A 15,542-nucleotide genomic window follows, 5' to 3' on the forward strand; every position below is an offset into this window, starting at 1 on the left:
AGTAATAATAGTAGTATTGATAGTAGTAGTGATAGTAATAGTGATAGTAATAGTGATAGTGATAGTAGTAGTGATAGTAATAATAGTAGTATTGATAGTAGTAGTGATAGTAATAGTGATAGTAGTAGTGATAGTAATAATAGTAGTATTGATAGTAGTAGTGATAGTAATAGTGATAGTAGTAGTAGTGATAGTAATAATAGTAGTATTGATAGTAGTAGTGATAGTAGTAGTGATAGTAGTAGTGATAGTAGTAATAATAGTAGTATTGATAGTAGTAGTGATAGTAGTAGTGATAGTAGTATTGATAGTAGTAGTGATAGTAGTAGTGATAGTAATAGCGATAGTAATAGTGATAGTAGTAATAATAGTAGTAGTGATAGTAGTAGTGATAGTAGTAGTGATAGTAGTAGTGATAGTAATAGTGATAGTAGTAATAATAGTAGTATTGATAGTAGTAGTGATAGTATTAGTGATAGTAGTAGTGATAGTAGTAGTGATAGTAGTAGTGATAGTAATAGTGATAGTAGTAATAATAGTAGTAGTGATAGTAGTAGTGATAGTAATAGTGATAGTAGTAATACTAGTAGTAGTGATAGTAGTAGTGATAGTATTAGTGATAGTAGTAGTGATAGTAGTAGTGATAGTAATAGTGATAGTAGTAGTGATAGTAATAGTGATAGTAGTAATAGTATTAGCGATAGTAATAGTAGTAGTATTGAAAATAGTAGTGATAGTAGTAGTATTGATAGTAGTAGTGATAGTAGTAGTATTGATAGTAGTAGTGATAGTAGGAGTATTGATAGTAACAGTAATAGTATTAATATTGATAGCAGTAGTGATAGTAATAGTGATAGTAGTAGTAGCAGTAGCAGTAGCAGTAGTAGTAGCAGTAGTAGCAGAAGTAGTAGTAGTAGTGGTAGCAGTAGTAGTAGTCATAGTAGCAGTAGCAGTAGCAGTAGTTGTAGTAGCAGTAGCAGTAATAGCAGTAGTAGTAGTAGTAGCAGTAGTAGCAGTAGTAGTCGTAGCAGTAGTAGTAATAGTAGTAGTATTGATAATAGTAGTGATAGTAATAGTAGTAGTGATAGTAGTAGTATTGATGGTAATAGTAGTAGTATTGATAGCAGTAGTGATGGTAATAGTAGTAGTGATAGTAGTAGTATTGATAGTAGTAGAAATAGTAGTAGTATTGATAGTACTAGTAGTAGTGATAGTAATAGTGATAGTAGTGATAGTAATAGTGAAAGTAGTGATAGTAGTAGTAGTGATAGTAAAAAAGAAATCACCTTTATTTAACCAGGTAGGCCAGTTGAGAACAAGTTCTCATTTACAACTGCGACCTGGCCAAGATAAAGCATAGCAGTGTGAACAGACAACACAGAGTTACACATGGAGTAAACAATTAACAAGTCAATAACACAGTAGAATTTTTTTTTTTAAGATAGTCTATATACATTGTGTGCAAAAGGCATGAGGCTGTAGGTGAATAATTACAATTTAGGAGATTAACACTGGAGTGCTAAATGATCAGATGGTCATGTACAGGTAGAGATATTGGTGTGCAAAAGAGCAGAAAAGTAAATAAATATAAACAGTATGGGGATGAGGTAGGTAAATTGGGTGGGCTGGTATATGGTGCTTTAGTAACAAAACAGATGGCACTGTGATAACCTGCATCCAGTTTGCTGAGTAGAGTATTGGAAGCTATTTTGTAGATGACATCGCCGAAGTCGAGGATCGGTAGGATAGTCAGTTTTACTAGGGTAAGTTTGGCGGCGTGAGTGAAGGAGGCTTTGTTGCGGAATAGAAAGCTGACTCTAGATTTGATTTTAGATTGGAGATGTTTGATATGAGTCTGGAAGGAGAGTTTACGGTCTAGCCAGTCACCTAGGTACTTATAGATGTCCACATATTCTAGGTCGGAACCATCCAGGGTGGTGATGCTAGTCGGGCGTGCGGGTGCAGGCAGCGAAGGGTTGAAAAGCATGCATTTGGTTTTACTAGCGTTTAAGAGCAGTTGGAGGCCACGGAAGGAGTGTTGTATGGCATTTAAGCTCGTTTGGAGGTTAGATAGCACAGTGTCCAAGGAAGGGCCGGAAGTGTACAGAATGGTGTCGTCTGCGTAGAGGTGGATCGGGGAATCGCCCGCAGCAAGAGCAACATCATTGATATATACAGAGAAAAGAGTCGGCCCGAGAATTGAATCCTGTGGCACCCTCATAGAGACTGCCAGAGGACCGGACAACATGGCCTCCGATTTGACACACTGAACTCTGTCTGCAAAGTAGTTGGTGAACCAGGCAAGGCAGTCATTAGAAAAACCGAGGCTACTGAGTCTGCCGATAAGAATAAGGTGATTGACAGAGTCGAAAGCCTTGGCCAGGTCGATGAAGACGGCTGCACAGTACTGTCTTTTATCGATAGCGGTTATGATATCGTTTAGTACCTTGAGCGTGGCTGAGGTGCACCCGTGACCGGCTCGGAAACCAGATTGCACAGCGGAGAAGGTACGGTGGGATTCGAGATGGTCAGTGACCTGTTTGTTGACTTGGCTTTCGAAGACCTTAGATAGGCAGGGCAGGATGGATATAGGTCTGTAACAGTTTGGGTCCAGGATGTCTCCCCCTTTGAAGAGGGGGATGACTGTGGCAGCTTTCCAATCCTTGGGGATCTCAGACGATATGAAAGAGAGGTTGAACAGGCTGATAATAGGGGTTGCGACAATGGCGGCGGATAGTTTCAGAAATAGAGGGTCCAGATTGTCAAGCCCAGCTGATTTGTACGGGTCCAGGTTTTGCAGCTCTTTCAGAACATCTGCTATCTGGATTTGGGTAAAGGAGAACCTAGAGAGGCTTGGGCGAGCCTTGTTAAAATCCCCAGCTACAATGAATGCAGCCTCAGGATATGTGGTTTCCAGTTTGCAAAGAGTCAAATAAAGTTTGTTCAGAGCCATCGATGTGTCTGCTTGGGGGGAATATATACGGCTGTGATTATAATCGAAGAGAATTCCCTTGGTAGATAATGCGGTCAACATTTGATTGTGGGGAATTCTAAATCAGGTGAACAGAAGGACTTGAGTTCTTGGATGTTGTTGTGACCACACCACGTCTCGTTAACCATAAGGCATACCCCCCCACACCTCTTCTTACCAGAAAGATGTTTGTTTCTGTCGGCACGATGCGTGGAGAAACCAGCTGGCTGCACCGACTCCGATAGCGCCTCTCGAGTGAGCCATGTTACCGTGAAGCAAAGAACGTTACAGTCTCTGATGTCCCTCTGGAATGCTACCCTTGCTCGGATTTCATCAACCTTGTTGTCAAGAGACTGGACATTGGCGAGAAGTATGCTAGGGAGTGGTGAGCGATGTGCCCGTCTCCGGAGTCTGACCAGAAGACCGCTTCGTTTCCCTCTTTTACGAAGTCGTTGTTTTGGGTTGCCGGCTGGGTCCGTTGTCCTGGGTGGAAGGCAGAACACAGGATCCATTCTGTTGTCCTGGGTGGAAGGCAGAACACAGGATCCATTCTGTTGTCCTGGGTGGAAGGCAGAACACAGGATCCATTCTGTTGTCCTGGGTGGAAGGCAGAACACAGGATCCATTCTGTTGTCCTGGGTGAAAGGCAGAACACAGGATCCGCTTCGGGAAAGTCATATTCCTGGTCGTACTGATGGTGAGTTGACGCTGCTCTTATATTCAGTAGTTCTTCCCACCTGTATGTAATGAAACCTAAGATTACCTGGGGTACCAATGTAAGAAATAACATGTAAAACAACAAAAAACTGCATAGTTTCCTAGGAAGGCGAAGCGAGGCGGCCATCTCTGTCTCTGTAATTATGTGACTTCTAAAGGTTTCGCTGCCTCCAGCTCAGCCTTGGGGCAGCGATATTCTCCCAGCTGGTCCCTTTCCAAGTTCTCCTCCCAAGTCCAGGAGTCTTGAACCCGCTGCTGCTGCCTGTTACCACGTTGGTCCTTTGGTGGTGGGTGATTCTGTAACTGACGAGGAGGAGTAGTAGGAAGGATCGGAGCGCAGCGTGGTAAGTGTTCATCATATATTTATTTAACCGAGAACACTCAACAAAATAACAAAGGAGAAACTAAACAGTTCTGAAAGGTGACAGACACATAACAGAAAATAATCACCCACAACTCAAAGGTGAAACCAGGCTACCTAAATATGGTTCTTAATCAGAGACAACTAACGACACCTGCCTCTGATTGAGAACCATACCAGGCCAAACACAGAAATACCAAATCATAGAAAACGCACATAGACAACCCACCCCAACTCACGCCCTGACCATACTAAAACAAAGACAAAACAAACAAACTAAGGTCAAAACGTGACATGCTCTTTAATTGTTTGTTAGTTTTATTTCTTATTCTTGTTTTTTGTGGGTATTCTTTAAAAATATTTAACTGTGTTGTTGGTCAGGGTTTGTTAGTAAACATTTCACGGTACCTGTTGTATTCAGCGCATGTAACAAATACAATTTGATTTGATTTATTTCATTCTGGGAGCTGGCTAGCTGTATCTGTTCCACTTCACCAGACAGCAGCTTTGCGTCTTCACAAGATGATTTGTCTGCGTTTTAGATAGAAGCAGGCCATTGGCTGCCTTCATCACAAGGGGTATTGGGGTTCTGATTGGTTCCAACTTTAGTAATTCTGCAAATTTGCCTGAGCAGCGGCCCACTTAGACATGTGGCAGCATTTTCTGAGCATTTGAGCATTTGACCTCCACTTAAAATGGCAATCAAACTGGATCCGGTTTCCAAGGGAAAGTGGCTAGCGCAAGGGGGTAAAAATGATGTGCTTGGACTGCAGCCACTGTAGTGCCTCCCTCCCCACCCACTCCTTCGGTCCTCCCCAGCACTCACTCAGCAACATCCTGTCTTACTGCTTGACAGTCAGCAGCAGGTCACAGTTAAATATCTTTTTTTTTTCATGAGAAATGTCATGGTGACCGCTGTGCAATTTAGAAATAGCCCAAAAAACCAGCAACCAGCGACCAATAACGTTTCACCCTCGACATTGTTTTCTCAATTTGGCCGGGAAATCGAGAACATGGCAAAGCTGCCTAATAGTAACGAGATGCTCATGTCTCCGCCCTAACAACGGGAGACATTGTCCCAAATATGGTTAAAATATCATTCTCTTGAAGAGCATAGTCAGAACTACCAATTTCCTTTATCAAATCAAATCAAATGCTGGTCACATACACATATTTATCAGATGTTATTGAGGGTGTAGTGAAATGCTTGTCTTCCTAGCTCCAACAGTGCAGTAGTATCTAACTAAATGCTTGTGTTCCTAGCTCCAACAGTAATATCTAACTAAATGCTTGTGTTTCTAGCTCCAACAGTGCAGTAGTATCTAACTAAATGTTTGTGTTCCCAGCTCCAACAGTGCAGTAGTATCTAACTAAATGCTTGTGTTCCTAGCTCCAACAGTGCAGTAGTATCTAACTAAATGTTTGTGTTCCCAGCTCCAACAGTGCAGTAGTATCTAACTAAATGCTTGTGTTCCTAGCTCCAACAGTAATATCTAACTAATGCTTGTGTTCCTAGCTCCAACAGTGCAGTAGTATCTAACTAAATGCTTGTGTTCCTAGCTCCAACAGTGTAGTAGTATCTAACTAAATGCTTGTGTTCCTAGCTCCAACAGTAGTATCTAACTAATGCTTGTGTTCCTAGCTCCAACAGTGCAGTAGTATCTAACTAAATGCTTGTGTTCCTAGCTCCAACAGTGCAGTAGTATCTAACTAAATGCTTGTGTTCCTAGCTCCAACAGTAATATCTAACTAAATGCTTGTGTTTCTAGCTCCAACAGTGCAGTAGTATCTAACTAAATGTTTGTGTTCCCAGCTCCAACAGTGCAGTAGTATCTAACTAAATGCTTGTGTTCCTAGCTCCAACAGTGCAGTAGTATCTAACTAAATGTTTGTGTTCCCAGCTCCAACAGTGCAGTAGTATCTAACTAAATGCTTGTGTTCCTAGCTCCAACAGTAATATCTAACTAATGCTTGTGTTCCTAGCTCCAACAGTGCAGTAGTATCTAACTAAATGCTTGTGTTCCTAGCTCCAACAGTGTAGTAGTATCTAACTAAATGCTTGTGTTTCTAGCTCCAACAGTAGTATCTAACTAAATGCTTGTGTTCCTAGTGTATTAACTAAATGCTTGTGTTCCAACAGTAGTATCTAACTAAATGCTTGTGTTCCTAGCTCCAACAGTAGTAGTATCTAACTAAATGCTTGTGTTCAGCTCCAACAGTAATAGTATCTAACTAAATGCTTGTGTTCTAAGCTAAGTGCAGTATATCTAACTTGCTGTGTTCCCAGCTCCAACAGTGCAGTAGTATCTAACTAAATGCTTGTGTTTCTAGCTCCAACAGTAATATCTAACTAAATGCTTGTGTTTCTAGCTCCAACAGTAATATCTAACTAAATGCTTGTGTTTCTAGCTCCAACAGTAATATCTAACTAAATGCTTGTGTTTCTAGCTCCAACAGTAATATCTAACTAAATGCTTGTGTTTCTAGCTCCAACAGTGCAGTAATATCTAACTAAATGCTTGTGTTCCTAGCTCCAACAGTACAGTAATATCTAACTAAATGCTTGTGTTCCTAGCTCCCACAGTAGTATCTAACTAAATGATTGTGTTTCTAGCTCCAACAGTGCAGTAATATCTAACTAAATGCTTGTGTTTCTAGCTCCAACAGTAATATCTAACTAAATGCTTGTGTTTCTAGCTCCAACAGTAATATCTAACTAAATGCTTGTGTTCCTAGCTCCAACAGTAATATCTAACTAAATGCTTGTGTTTCTAGCTCCAACAGTGCAGTAGTATCTAACTAAATGCTTGTGTTCCCAGCTCCAACAGTACAGTAATATCTAACTAAATGCTTGTGTTTCTAGCTCCAACAGTAATATCTAACTAAATGCTTGTGTTTCTAGCTCCAACAGTAATATCTAACTAAATGCTTGTGTTCCTAGCTCCAATATCTAACTAAATGCTTGTGTTCCTAGCTCCAACAGTAATATCTAACTAAATGCTTGTGTTCCTAGCTCCAACAGTACAGTAATATCTAACTAAATGCTTGTGTTCCTAGCTCCAACAGTGCAGTAATATCTAACTAAATGCTTGTGTTCCTAGCTCCCACAGTGCAGTAGTATCTAACTAAATGCTTGTGTTCCTAGCTCCAACAGTGCAGTAGTATCTAACTAAATGCTTGTTTTCCTAGCTCCAACAGTAGTATCTAACTAAATGCTTGTGTTCCTAGCTCCAACAGTGCAGTAGTATCTAACTAAATGTTTGTGTTCCCAGCTCCAACAGTGCAGTAGTATCTAACTAAATGCTTGTGTTTCTAGCTCCAACAGTAGTATCTAACTAAATGCTTGTGTTTCTAGCTCCAACAGTAATATCTAACTAAATGGTTGCGTTCCTAGCTCCAACAGTGCAGTAATATCTAACTAAATGCTTGTGTTCCTAGCTCCAACAGTGCAGTAGTATCTAACTAAATGCTTGTGTTCCTAGCTCCAACAGTACAGTAATATCTAACTAAATGCTTGTGTTCCTAGCTCCAACAGTGCAGTAGTATCTAACTAAATGCTTGTGTTCCTAGCTCCAACAGTGCAGTAGTATCTAACTAAATGCTTGTGTTCCTAGCTCCAACAGTGCAGTAATATCTAACTAAATGCTTGTGTTCCTAGCTCCAACAGTGTAGTAGTATCTAACTAAATGCTTGTGTTCCTAGCTCCAACAGTGCAGTAGTATCTAACTAAATGCTTGTGTTCCTAGCTCCAACAGTGCAGTAGTACCTAACTAAATGCTTGTGTTCCTAGCTCCAACAGTAGTATCTAACTAAATGCTTGTGTTCCTAGCTCCAACAGTGCAGTAGTATCTAACTAAATGCTTGTGTTCCTAGCTCCAACAGTAGTATCTAACTAAATGCTTGTGTTTCTAGCTCCAACAGTACAGTAGTATCTAACTAAATGTTTGTGTTCCCAGCTCCAACAGTGCAGTAGTATCTAACTAAATGGTTGCGTTCCCAGCTCCAACAGTAATATCTAACTAAATGCTTGTGTTCCTAGCTCTAACAGTGCAGTAGTATCTAACTAAATGCTTGTGTTCCTAGCTCCAACAGTGCACTAGTATCTAACTAAATGTTTGTGTTCCTAGCTCCAACAGTGCAGTAGTATCTAACTAAATGCTTGTGTTCCCAGCTCCAACAGTGCAGTAGTATCTAACTAAATGCTTGTGTTTCTAACTCCAACAGTGCAGTAGTATCTAACTAAATGCTTGTGTTTCTAGCTCCAACAGTGCAGTAATATCTAACAATTCACAACAATACACACAAATCTAAAGTAAAATTGTTACGATAAACTATGAGTGGTGGGTAGAATCAGGCGCAGAGAGCAGGGTTCCGTCGTTTAAAATGAATGACGCCAACACACAAGGCGTAAAATAGTTGCCAGTCCAAAAACAACAGGACAAAATAGACCGGATAAATAAAGAACACGAAAAGCAATACACCATCAAACACAGAGTAACAATTAACAAGCCCGCACAAAAACCCAGCAGGCCTAGTGCCCTTAAATACCCTACAAACAAACCCTAATACAAAACAGGTGTACCCAATTAACCAATAACAAACACAAACGGAAAAAGAATCGATGGCAGCTAATAGGCCGGTGACGACGACCGCCGAGCCCCGCCCGAACAGGAAGAGGCACCCTCTTCAGCGAGGTTCGTGACAAAAATAATGAAATTAAGAAATATATGAATATTAGGATGAGCAATGTTGGAATGGCATTGACTAAAATACAGTAGGACAGAATACAGTATATACACATGAGATGAGTAAAGCAGTATGGAAACATTATTAACAAACAAAATACTGCAAAGTTGCTTTGTAGCTAGAAGCAGAAGCTGTCATGTCTGTCGAAACCATTACCATCTATTAGCTCTTATCACCAGAGTTATACAGCAAGTCACTGCCTGTGTTTCATGATCAGTAAACATCAATTGATCGTGTAATTTCAGATGTGAGGGTAGCCTACCCATTTGTCATTTATCATTTAGCTTATACGGCTTCTGTAAAGAGCTTGACATCAGCAAGTCCTCGTCCTGGTAAAGTTGTCAGTCAGACTACTGTCATCACCACTATAGATGACAAGCAAAACAAACACTATCTTGAGATATCGCCATCTAGTTTATCCCCTGAAAGTTACCTTGTTAACTAGCCAATTTGACGTGGTCCATCAACCAATGTAGTCTGTGAGCAGCAATCGTGATTAAACACTTATTAAAAACAATGTTGAAAATGGGATGTTAGGTAACTTCGCTAAGCAGGCCTACATTGGGTTGGAGAAACAAGTACATTACGTCTACTCGCCACTGTATGTTTAGCCAACTGCACAAAGGTTCAACATCATTATCAGATAACTGTACATCTGCAAATACGACCTACTGCTGCTTGACAGGCAGAGCCCACAAAGGAAGGGATATGAACCCAGACCACTTATACTCGTCAGCTATAGTTCACTTTTATTTTATATCACTCAAATATCCAATTTATCCATAGACAGACTCGGGCTCCCGAGTGGCGCAGTGGTCTAAGGCGCTGCATCCCAGTGTTAGAGGTGTCACTGCAGAACCTGGTTTGATTCCAGGCTGTATCCCACCAGTGATTGGGAGTCCCATAATTGGCCCAGTGTCGTTAGGGTTTTGCCGGGGTTGGCCATCATTGTAAATAAGAACTGATTTGTAAATAAGAACTGATTTGCCAAGTTAAATAAAGGTTCCAATGTGTTTCCAGATGCGTTTCCTTCTTCTTTTAACTTAATTTCTATATTATCACCCCGAGAAGGTTGTTGGGAAAATATTGTATATTAATGAATTAATAGTTATTAATACGGATTATAACTTTGCCTCTGGCATCCTACTACGGTGACTGCATTGCGGAACCTATCTGGTTGTCACCCATGTCAGGGAATAGGCTTCTCATAATGTTACATCAAGCCTATCCTTCCTGTTTGGCCCTGTCCGGGGGTGTCCTCGGATGGGGCCACAGTGTCTCCTGACCCCTCCTGTCTCAGCCTCCAGTATTTATGCTGCAGTAGTTTATGTGTCGGGGGGCTGGGGTCAGTTTGTTATATCTGGAGTACTTCTCCTGTCCTATCCAGTGTCCTGTGTGAATTTAAGTGTGCTTTCTCTAAGTTTCTCTTTCTCTCTCTTTCTTTCTCTCTCTCGGAGGACCTGAACCCTCGGACCATGCCTGAGGACTACCTGACATGATGACTCCTTGCTGTCCTCAGTCCACCTGGCCATGCTGCTGCTCCAGTTTCAACTGACCTGAGCCCTAGGACCATGCCCCAGGACTACCTGACATGATGACTCCTTGCTGTCCCCAGTCCACCTGGCCGTGCTGCTGCTCCAGTTTCAACTGTTCTGCCTGTGATTATTAATATTTGACCATGCTGGTAATTTATGAACATTTGAACATCTTGGCCATGTTCTGTTATAATCTCCACCCGGCACAGCCAGAAGAGGACTGGCCACCCCACATAGCCTGGTTCCTCTCTAGGTTTCTTCCTAGGTTCTGGCCTTTCTAGGGAGTTTTTCCTAGCCACAGTGCTTCTATACCTGCATTGCTTTAGGCTGGGTTTCTGTACAGCACTTTGAGATATCAGCTGATGTACGAAGGGCTATATAAATACATTTGATTTGATTTGATAAAAATATATAGAGGCCCTCGTCGATTTTGCTAAGTGACCGACGTGAACAAGACAGAGATTTACCAATATTAAACCGGTAGCCCCGAGGATGGGCACATGACAAAAACTCCTGTACCAGTGTGGAGGACATAATGACAACAACTGTGTAGAGGGTTGTAGTAGGCTACATACAGTACAGTGTAATGAGAGAAGGTGATATTGACCTAGTTTTGAATCGCTGCTCATGGGGAAAATTACCCGAAATTAAACTAAAATGTAGACAGTTGTACCGTTATTTTGTACAAGCATGACAGCATTTCTGCAATTGAAAGTAATTTAGCTGATGTAGAATTGTAACTGTGTTTTGTGCTTAATAGTGGTGTCATGTTGCAGTAATCTCACTTACCAGACACTAAATGCGCAATTAGCCCGGTGACGAAGTTACATATGCAGTATGACATCCCATTCAATCAACCTTGAACATGCGTTTCCTGAGCTCAGCCACTACCAAGTTACACCAGTAGGTGGCGGCAAAACGCCGTGAAACCACATTCGCATTGCAATTAATTTGATCAAACACACACAGTCGTCCTTATCCTCGTTCGAACCTCAGCTCAAGACGTGATGAATGGACATCAATGCTGCATCACAAATGGCACTTTATTTCCATTGGGTTCTGCGTCTAAAGTAGTGTACTATATAGGGAATAGGGTTCTATAGGCCTCTGGTCTAAAGTAGTGCACTATATAGGGTCCTGGTCTATAGTAGTGCACTATATAGGGAATAGGGTTCTATAGGGCTCTGGTCTATAGTAGTGCACTATATAGGGAATAGGGTTCTATAGGGCTCTGGTCTATAGTAGTGCACTATATCGGGAATAGGGTTCTATAGGGTCCTGGTCTATAGTAGTGCACTATATAGGGAATAGGGTTCTATAGGGCTCTGGTCTAAAGTAGTGCACTATATAGGGAATAGGGTTCTATAGGGCTCTGGTCTAAAGTAGTGTACTATATAGGGAATAGGGTTCTATAGGGCTATGGTCTAAAGTAGTGCACTATATAGGGAATAGGGTTCTATAGGGCTCTGGTCTAAAGTAGTGTACTATTTATATGGAATAGGGTTCTATAGGGCTCTGGTCTAAGTAGTGCACTATATAGGGAATAGGGTTCCATTTGGGACCCAAGCAAGTTTTTCAGTAGATCTGACTTCATAACCAATTTCCCCTAATAAGAAATCCTTATTTTCTCTCCTTTCCCTCAGTCTGGTACTGACTGTTGGTGTCAGTTATATTAGTCTCTCTGACTGTGAGAAGGTGTCAGTTATATTAGTCTGGTACTGACTGTGAGATGGTGTCAGTTATATTAGTCTCTGACTGTGAGATGGTGTCAGTTATATTAGTCTGGTTCTGACTGTGAGATGGTGTCAGTTATATTAGTCTCTGACTGTGAGATGGTGGCAGTTATATTAGTCTCTCTGACTGTGAGATGGTGTCAGTTGTATTAGTCTCTGACTGTGAGATGGTGCCAGTTATATTAGTCTCTCTGACTGTGAGATGGTGTCAGTTATATTAGTCTCTGACTGTGAGATGGTGTCAGTTATATTAGTCTCTCTGACTGTGAGATGGTGTCAGTTATATTAGTCTCTGACTGTGAGATGGTGTCAGTTACACTAGTATCTGACTGTGAGATGGTGTCAGTTACATTAGTATCTGACTGTGAGATGGTGTCAGTTATATTAGTCTCTCTGACTGTGAGATGGTGTCAGTTATAATTAGTCTCTGACTGTGAGATGGTGTCAGTTACATTAGTCTCTGACTGTGAGATGGTGTCAGTTATATTAGTCTCTCTGACTGTGAGATGGTGTCAGTTATATTAGTCTCTGACTGTGAGATGGTGTCAGTTATATTAGTCTCTCTGACTGTGAGATGGTGTCAGTTATATTAGTCTCTCTGACTGTGAGATGGTGTCAGTTATATTAGTCTCTGACTGTGAGGGTGCCAGTTATATTAGTATCTGACTGTGAGATGGTGCCAGTTATATTAGTCTCTGACTGTGAAATGGTGTCAGTTATATTAGTCTGGTTCTGACTGTGAGATGGTGTCAGTTATATTAGTCTCTGACTGTGAGGGTGCCAGTTATATTAGTATCTGACTGTGAGATGGTGCCAGTTATATTAGTCTCTGACTGTGAAATGGTGTCAGTTATATTAGTCTGGTTCTGACTTGAGATGGTGTCAGTTACATTAGTCTGGTTCTGACTTGAGATGGTGTCAGTTATATTAGTCTCTCTGACTGTGAGATGGTGTCAGTTATATTAGTATCTCTGACTGTGAGATGGTGTCAGTTATATTAGTCCCTCTGACAGTGAGAAGGTGTCAGTTATATTAGTCTCTCTGACTGTGAGATGGTGTCAGTTATATTAGTCTCTCTGACAGTGAGATGGTGTCAGTTATATTAGTCTCTGACTGTGAGGGTGCCAGTTATATTAGTCTCTGACTGTGAGATGGTGCCAGTTATATTAGTCTCTCTAACTGTGAGATGGTGTCAGTTATATTAGTCTCTGACTGTGAGGGTGCCAGTTATATTAGTCTCTGACTGAGAGATGGTGTCAGTTATATTAGTCTGGTTCTGACTGTGAGATAGTGTCAGTTATATTAGTCTCTCTGACTGTGAGATGGTGTCAGTTATATTAGTCTCTGACTGTGAGAAGGTGTCAGTTATATTAGTCTCTGACTGTGAGATGGTGTCAGTTATATTAGTCTGGTTCTGACTGTGAGATGGTGTCAGTTATATTAGTCCCTCTGACTGTGAGAAGGTGTCAGTTATATTAGTCTCTGACTGTGAGATGGTGTCAGTTATATTAGTCTCTCTGACTGTGAGATGGTGTCAGTTATATTAGTCTCTGACTGTGAGATGGTGTCAGTTATATTAGTCTCTCTGACTGTGAGATGGTGTCAGTTACATTAGTCTCTGACTGTGAGATGGTGTCAGTTATATTAGTCTCTGACTGTGAGATGGTGTCAGTTATATTAGTCTCTCTGACTGTGAGATGGTGTCAGTTATATTAGTCTCTCTGACTGTGAGATGGTGTCAGTTATATTAGTCTCTCTGACTGTGAGATGGTGTCAGTTATATTAGTCTCTGACTGTGAGTTGGTGTCAGTTATATTAGTCTCTCTGACTGTGAGATGGTGTCAGTTATATTAGTCTCTCTGACTGTGAGATGGTGTCAGTTATATTAGTCTCTCTGACTGTGAGATGGTGTCAGTTATATTAGTCTCTCTGACTGTGAGATGGTGTCAGTTATATTAGTCTCTCTGACTGTGAGATGGTGTCAGTTATATTAGTCTCTCTGACTGTGAGATGGTGTCAGTTATATTAGTCTCTCTGACTGTGAGATGGTGTCAGTTATATTAGTCTCTCTGACTGTGAGATGGTGTCAGTTATATTAGTCTCTCTGACTGTGAGATGGTGTCAGTTATATTAGTCTACATAGACATGGTTTTCCCTTCTGTAAAACGTGTCTGTTGAAAGGATGATTTTTCCATAAGCCTTGTCCACACCTTTGATACTTGTATGTGTGTTAAGATGATGTATTCATGCTTAGCACCTAAACATCATGTCAAAGTCATTGTCCGTGTTCAACAGAACATCCATTTAGCTCCATTCTGGAAACAGCTTTAACAGCCTTCACATCTATTATAGACATGTTAGTACACTGGTCAACCTATAGGCCTTCAGTGGTCAACCTATAGGTCTTCAGTGGTGAACCTATAGGCCCTTCAGTGGTGAACCTATAGGCCTTCAGTGGTGAACCTATAGGCCTTCAGTGGTGAACCTATAGACCTTCAGTGGTGAACCTATAGGCCTTCAGTGGTGAACCTATAGACCTTCAGTGGTGAACCTATAGGCCCTTCAGTGGTGAACCTATAGGCCTTCAGTGGTGAACCTATAGACCTTCAGTGGTGAACCTATAGGCCTTCAGTGGTGAACCTATAGGCCTTCAGTGGTGAACCTATAGGCCTTCAGTGGTGAACCTATAGGCCTTCAGTGGTGAACCTATAGGCCCTTCAGTGGTGAACCTATAGGCCTTCAGTGGTGAACCTATAGGCCCTTCAGTGGTGAACCTATAGCCCTTCAGTGGTGAACCTATAGACTCTTCAGTGGTGAACCTATAGGCCCTTCAGTGGTGAACCTATAGACCTTCAGTGGTCAACCTATAGGCCTTCAGTGGTGAACCTATAGGTCTTCAGTGGTGAACCTATAGGTCTTCAGTGGTGAACCTATAGGTCTTCAGTGGTGAACCTATAGGTCTTCAGTGGTGAACCTATAGACTCTTCAATGGTGAACCTATAGACCCTTCAGTGGTGAACCTATAGACCTTCAGTGGTGAACCTATAGGCCATCAGTGGTGAACCTATAGGCCTTCACTGGTCAACCTATAGGTCTTCAGTGGTGAACCTATAGGCCTTCAGTGGTGAACCTATAGGCCCTTCAGTAGTGAACCTATAGACCCTTCAGTGGTGAACCTATAGGTCTTCAGTGGTGAACCTATAGCCCTTCAGTGGTGAACCTATAGGCCTTCAGTGGTGAACCTATAGGCCTTCAGTGGTGAACTTCAGTGGTGAACCTATAGACATTCAGTGGTGAACCTATAGGCCTTCAGTGGTGAACCTATAGACATTCAGTGGTGAACCTATAGGCCTTCAGTGGTGAACCTATAGACCTTCAGTGGTGAACCTATAGACCTTCAGTGGTGAACCTATAGACCTTCAGTGGTGAACCTATAGACATTCAGTGGTGAACCTATAGACATTCAGTGGTGAACTTCA

The sequence above is a fragment of the Oncorhynchus nerka genome, linkage group LG9a, assembly GCF_034236695.1.
Source record: "Oncorhynchus nerka isolate Pitt River linkage group LG9a, Oner_Uvic_2.0, whole genome shotgun sequence".
Classification (NCBI taxonomy): Eukaryota; Metazoa; Chordata; class Actinopteri; order Salmoniformes; family Salmonidae; genus Oncorhynchus; species Oncorhynchus nerka.